Here is a 6,482-nt window from a genome sequence, read left to right as displayed (position 1 = left end):
TGGGTGATTCCAGGGCTGTTAAAACCAACCTTTAAAAGGCAAAACCAACACACCCTTTTGTACTTGGGAAGCACAGGCAGATTTCTGCAAGTTTGAGGCTAACCAAGTCTGCATAGTAAATTCTAGGCTAGCTGAAAAACATAGGCATGGGCAATTGACAACACAAAAACTGAACTTACTCACTTATGCAGAACATTTAATAGGTACCAGACAGTGAAATGTAATAAAACCATCTATTTTATAGTAAAATCCACACAGACAATTTGATTCATAGGCTGCTGAGCATGGGTGGTTGTGAACCTCTGGATTCAACTCTGCCTCTCTGATGACAGGGATTAGGAATTTGTTGTTGTTGAATATGTTGTTTTTATTAATTCTTTGAAAAGTCATACATTCATACAATGCATTTGTGATCAGACACACCCTGCCTTCTACGCCACCTCCTCCTATGTCCATGTCCCACTCTCCTAACTTCACGTTTTTTTTAATAACCCACAGAGTTCAATTTGTGCTCATGCCATCTACTCTAGTGTGGTCACCCCATCAAGGGCAGCACCTTTAAGGGAGACTGACTATTTGTAAGGTGAAAGAACAAGATTTTAAGGCTTAAAGATGGAATTCAGTTTTCTAACCCATTGACTTCAAGATAAGAAAAATTTTCTTGGGTTATTATCTAGGAGGGCTCAGTGCAAAGTAGGAATGTTTCCATTTTTCCCCCTTTGAGGTTTTGATAATTTGAGTTTGTGCGGAGATAAATTAATTAAGGAAGAAGAACATACAAACTTATTATACACTAAACATGGGAGCCACACAGATTCAGTGCAAGTCCCAAAGAAGGAGGGGCACAATGGCTGAATCCAACATAGAGCTAAGCAAAGGCCGTTTAGGCTATGGGGCAATGGGGATGACCTAGGACTTCAAGGGTGGAGTGGAGTGTTCACGGGGTGCAGAGGGATCTCTGTCTTCAGTTGAAGCCTCCCAGGGCGAAGTGTCTGATCTCCAGTCTCCAAAGGTCTTCTCTGGTCAGAGAAGAAGCTACCAAAAAAAATCATTATGCATCTCTGACTGTTCACTGGTGTGCAGTTTCTCTGACTAGCCACCTTGATTTAAGGAAAAGCCATGAATATTAGGAGACATATTTGGGGGTTTCATGATATCTACAAAGGCCTTTCAATGCGGAAAAGGGAGTCAAGGCAGTCTCAGAGACAGGTAGGTAGCTAGGTAGGTAGGTAGATCGATCAATTGATCGACCGGTAGATAGATAGATAGGTAGGTAGATAGATTTGAGAGATTTGTACTTGTTGCACTGCTGGCTCTGGATATGGAAAAAGAGAAGACAAGTCAAGAAATGCCAGTGACCTCTAGAAGCAAGAAAATGGGTTTGCCCTCTTAATTATAGACTAAAAGACCTATTGCAGACTTCTGTTATTCAGTGGTGTAAGGTAATATATTTGTGCTGTTTTAGTCTACTCTGCAATGTTAGAGCTTAAAAAATTCAACATTGAGGTCCTTTGATTTAAAGGAAAATGGAAGAGACTCTGGTCACTCTGGCTTCTCTAACCCCAAGGCTGGCCAAAAAGAAATTCTCTGAAATCCCCTAGAAAGTTGGTCATTTGAAGCTCATTCTAGAGGGGTTCTTCCCTACTCATTGGGAGGAAACAGTATGTTCAGTGAAGGGGAAATGACTCCCTTACACCTTTCCAGGTTTGCTGGCCAGGGCCCAAGCTACATTGACACAGAGTCGTCTATCAGAAGGGAAAACCTTTCAGTTGCCTATGAGCGTGCAAGAGTTCCACAAAGTATGGCAGTTGAAGTCATGTTGGATGATGGAAGCTGAACTATAAAAAGAAGTAGTTTGTATGTGTGTGGGGGCGTCTTCTGAGAATTGTGGTCATGAGTTATAAGAGAGTGGAGGGAGGGAACGGGTGGGAGACTAGTTATGCAGTTTAAAAGATATTCTTAGGTAATAATAGGTAATTATTACTAGGTGATAGGTAATTGTCGTGGTATCAACCGCTAGTTTTTCCGCCTGCTACTCAAGTTCATCTTCCCTGATAAATCTGAAGGTTGAGACAGAGAATTTGTAACAGTTGAGTGCATGTAGGGGCATTTCTCTCCGAGCAGATAGGGGGAGTTTGGAGAACACTCTGTGTCTGGTGTTCCCCATATGCCTTCAGTTCAAAATAACAGTAGGCCAGCACCACAAAGTGTGGGGTGGTATCACCTGAACTCCTTACCTACACAAAGAGGACAAGAATCACAACAGCCTGGCTGAGTTTCCCTTAGCATGTCACCATTTGTCACAGCCTTTCATCTAATCACACTTCTATACCACTGTCCCTTCTCCAGTGAATCTAAGCACAGAAATTTATGAAAGGTCCTGAGATCCAGAAGACTGATTAGGGGGATAGAGAGATGATGACTGGACAGTTAAAAGCCCTTGCCACTCTTGCAGAGGACCTGGGCTTGGCTCCCAGCATTCACACTGGGCAGCTCACAATCCACCTATAACTCCACTTCCGGGGGATTTGACATCCTTTTCTGGCCCATTGGCCCACAGGCAGACAAGTAGAAGCATGCATGCACACACACTTTTTTAAACCTTCTGACAAATTAAATCCATCATACTTTTCTCTGATTAGCCTGCTTTTGTTATAGGGATGTTGTATGATAGGTGAGTAACAAACCATGTACAGAAGACGGAAGATAGGGAGAATCAAGGCAACGATGAGAAAAGAAAAGAGCCCAGCCAGCCTCTAGTCTTTTGTTGGCTGTGAGTCAAGAATTTCAACACGGCTGATGAAATTTCCTGCAAAGTGCTATCCTTTTTTTTTTTCTTTTCCTCTGAGAAAGTTGCACACATAGTTCTGACCATGTTAGTTACCAAGCGTACATCTTGACCCTTGGAAGATCTGTGTAGAGTAGGAACTCCTTTGACCTTTTAGACTGAGATTTTATCTTATCAGCCATCCCCTCTTATCTGGAAACTTAAGCAATGAAGTCATAAATCGACTTATAATCTCATTTACAAGAAAACCCCACCTTTCCTAGATAAGCATACCCAAACACTGCTTTTTTCTTAATCCATTATTTTTAGCTAGTTTTGTAGACTAGGTGGGTTTTTTTTTTAAAGAGTGTAACTCAAAAGTCAAGTATCCCATTGTGAAATAGACACAGCCATCGTTAAGACATACCTTGTTCTCTTTTTCTCTACCGAAGCTGTACCTACCCTTTTGTACATACACACTCTTGTCTTTTACTTCAGGCTTACCTTGAAATTGTGTGTGTGTGTGTGTGTGTGTGTGTGTGTGTGTGTGAAGATCCTGGCTACACCTGAGTGATGATCCTGGAAGGAATTCTCAAGCTGCAGAACTGGTCACATTGAGTTATGTTTCCTGCTGCTGCTGACAGCTGGCTGAGGAGAAAATAAGCAGAGGCATTAAGTAGCCTACCTCACCATTTCAAAGTGTTTTATTCACCCCCTGCCTGGCCTGAGAAAGTACCAAATTGATTATGTGAAATAATTTATGTTCATAAAGGTAATTACAATGTTCATCAAGTAGGAAATTTGCAAGCCTAGAAAAGAGAAATGATTAAAAATAGTTGAGTAAGGCTATGAGAAAATTTAGAAGCTTCCTTGGACTCTAACAGTTGCAAGGCTTTATTGCTTTCACAGTAAACATTGTGATCATACCATAGATGTCTGTTAAATAGCACTGTCTGGAGCCTGGGCCAGATCCCGAGGTTAAGCTTATTGCTTAGATCAGGTCCCTAGGGAGTTTCCATGCTCAATTCAATATGTTCCATCTACAGTGTGGTAGGATTTTTGTTGTTATACAAATCACCACCAAACTTCAGGAGCATGTGAGTTTTTACCAGATGGGATTTCACTAGAAATGAATTATTTAAGGACTTGCTTACCTTGCAAATAGCTGTCCCCACCATTGCTTGAGACAGGTTTTTCCTGGTCTGGCTTTATAAATAGGAGGGTCTCCCACAGGAAAGTGTCCCAAGTACTGATGGGACATGTCCCAACTGTTCCTCTCCTTCCTAGGTGGCTTCGTTGGAAATGGTTGCTGCAGAGACAAATCACCCCAGAAATCCCTAAATTCAAAGTTTGCACTCGAGACACCTGCTCTACTTTCATTTCTTATCCTGGTGTGGTGATTTGAGTAGTAATGACCCCCATAGACGCACATATTTGAAGACTAGTCACCAGGAATTGGAAGGAACTCTTTGAAAGCATTAGAAGGATTAGGAAGTGTGGCCTTGCTGGAAGAAGTGTGTCACTGAGAGTGGGCTTTGAGGTTTCAAAAGCAGACACAGGTCAGTCTCTATTTCCTCCCTCCCCTTTTTCCCTTCCCCCACTTCTCTCTGTTAGTCTCTCCCCATCTTTCTCCCTAAGGATCAGATTGTAGAACTCTCAGCTCCTTCTCCAGTACCATGTCTGCCTGTGTGCTCCCATGCTCCCCACCATGATAACTCTGAAACTATAAAGCAAACCTCCAGTTAAATGTTTTCTTTTATAAGAGTTGTCTTGGTCAAGGTGTCTCTTCACAGTAATAGAACATTGACTAAGACACACGGTAGGTGACAGGCATCAGGAGAAGGCTGAATAAGGAGTGTTCTGCCATAGAAATTGGGACAGAACCTGTTGCTGCTTAGATCTGGGTACCCAGGCAGTCTCTGTGCTGAATGTAGAATTCTCTATGAATGAATGTAGACGGATTTTTCTTTGGGCTGCCACTCACAAAAATGACATGGTAACTTATTATTAGTTATGAAAGTCCAGCCTTAGCATAGGCTTGTTCCTAACTAGTTCTTATAGCTTAAATTAACCCATATCTTTTAAAAATCATTTATTTATTTATTATGTATACGATGTTCCACCTGCATGTATGCCTGCGTGCCTGAAGAGGGCACCAGATCTCATTACAGATGGTTAACCCATATCTTTTAATCGACATTCTTATACATGGGCTCCCTTACCTTAACTCAGTACTGCCCATCCTGCTTCCTCTGTATCTGGTTAGTGACTCTGCCTTTTTCCCAGCAGTCTCTCTCTGCTTGGAAGTCCTGCCTATCTCTCCTGCTTAGCTATTGGCTGTTCAGCTTTTTATTGCACCAATCACAGTGTACAAATATCCCACAACAAGTGAAGATTTGGAGGAAATGCTGTCAGATGCATCTGTCTCCAAGGTTTGGGAAGTCAAAGAGCAGAGGATAAAGCAATATCCTTACATGGATGAATTAGTGAATTTTTCTATGCACAGCCCTAGGATGGCAACCACACAGCCCTAGGATGGCAACCACACAGCCCTAGGATGGCAACCACACAGCCCTAGCATGGCAACCACACAGCCCTAGGATGGCAACCACACAGCCCTAGCATGGCAACCACACAGCCCTAGGATGGCAACCACACCATTGGGCTGTGTGGAAACATGGCAGTTAGGCTTGTGAGACAGGAGCAACAATTTTCCCTTTTGCCATATTCAATTTCTGTCAAGAGTTGGCAACTTAGGAAGCTTTGTACAATTCCCTTATGGCTCCAGAGAACTTTTTGATATTACTGGGTGGTATACTTTTATAAGCTAACTCTTAGAAGCCTTCTAGCCAGTTAAGCAGACAGAGAAACATAGAGTCATGCTCACTGATTATTGTATGGGGTAAGATACAAAAGTGACTACATAGGATCAACTGAAGCCAAATTTTTAGGGAGAAAATAGTTGTCATATTCCAGTCAATTTTCACTTGTAGTTCTCTTTTTTTAAAAAAAAAATCTTGTTAATTTATGGCTTGACAATCTAACACTTGCATATATAAAGCATTCAATCACATTCATGGTCCATTACCTTTTCCGACCTCCTTCCCACTTCCTCTGGAACCCTTCTTTCCATCACATCCCCTCCTGCTTTCATGTTTTAATTTTCAATGACTCCCTGGGTTTTATTAGTGTTGGTTGCATATTCACACCTGGGTAAGGGGTGATTTACTGAATCACAGGCAACTTACTGGTGGGTGGCTACACTGCTGAAGATGACTCCTCCTCCCCCAGCTACCACTGACGGCCAATAGCTCCTTAGCTAGCAGAGGGGCTTCACATGCCCCTCCCCTATCCACATTCGCAGGCTAGATCTTGGGCACTATCTGCAATTTTCAATGTCTGATGACCATCCTGAGATCACAAAGAGAGCACAAGGCAGACATGGAGAAAGTAGGAACTTTTTTTTCTACCCTATGTCTAGGACTATTGATTCCTGACCTGATAGCTTGGGGAGGAAAAGAAAGAAACATCTGTGTAAACCAGCTTATTGATATGATGACCTTGAACCTGACTTGATGAGAGTCAATCTCTGAAGGGGCCAGAATTAATTTTCTGCTGTTATTACAAATAAGGACTCAAAAAATCACAAATTTATGCAAAGTTACAGAACAAACTATTCTCATACTCTTGAGTTAGGTGTCCAGTTGTAATAGAG

General features: G+C 42.1%; 1 long non-coding RNA gene across 1 annotated transcript; it reads right to left on the bottom strand.

Moving 5' to 3' along the window:
• Positions 1-365: 365 nt before the first annotated feature.
• Positions 366-5,041, bottom strand: LOC100766081. Its single transcript, XR_003484829.2, has 4 exons — positions 4,990-5,041; positions 3,922-4,076; positions 3,272-3,415; positions 366-1,035 (listed from the first exon to the last, which is right to left on the bottom strand). It is a non-coding gene; the product is annotated as an uncharacterized LOC100766081 (long non-coding RNA).
• Between the last annotated feature and the right edge of the window lie 1,441 nt (positions 5,042-6,482).

Source organism: Cricetulus griseus, chromosome 4 (assembly GCF_003668045.3).
Source record: "Cricetulus griseus strain 17A/GY chromosome 4, alternate assembly CriGri-PICRH-1.0, whole genome shotgun sequence".
NCBI lineage: Eukaryota > Metazoa > Chordata > Mammalia > Rodentia > Cricetidae > Cricetulus > Cricetulus griseus.
The sequence above is the reverse complement of the archived record's forward strand: the minus strand, read 5'-3'. Positions and strand labels throughout refer to the sequence as shown.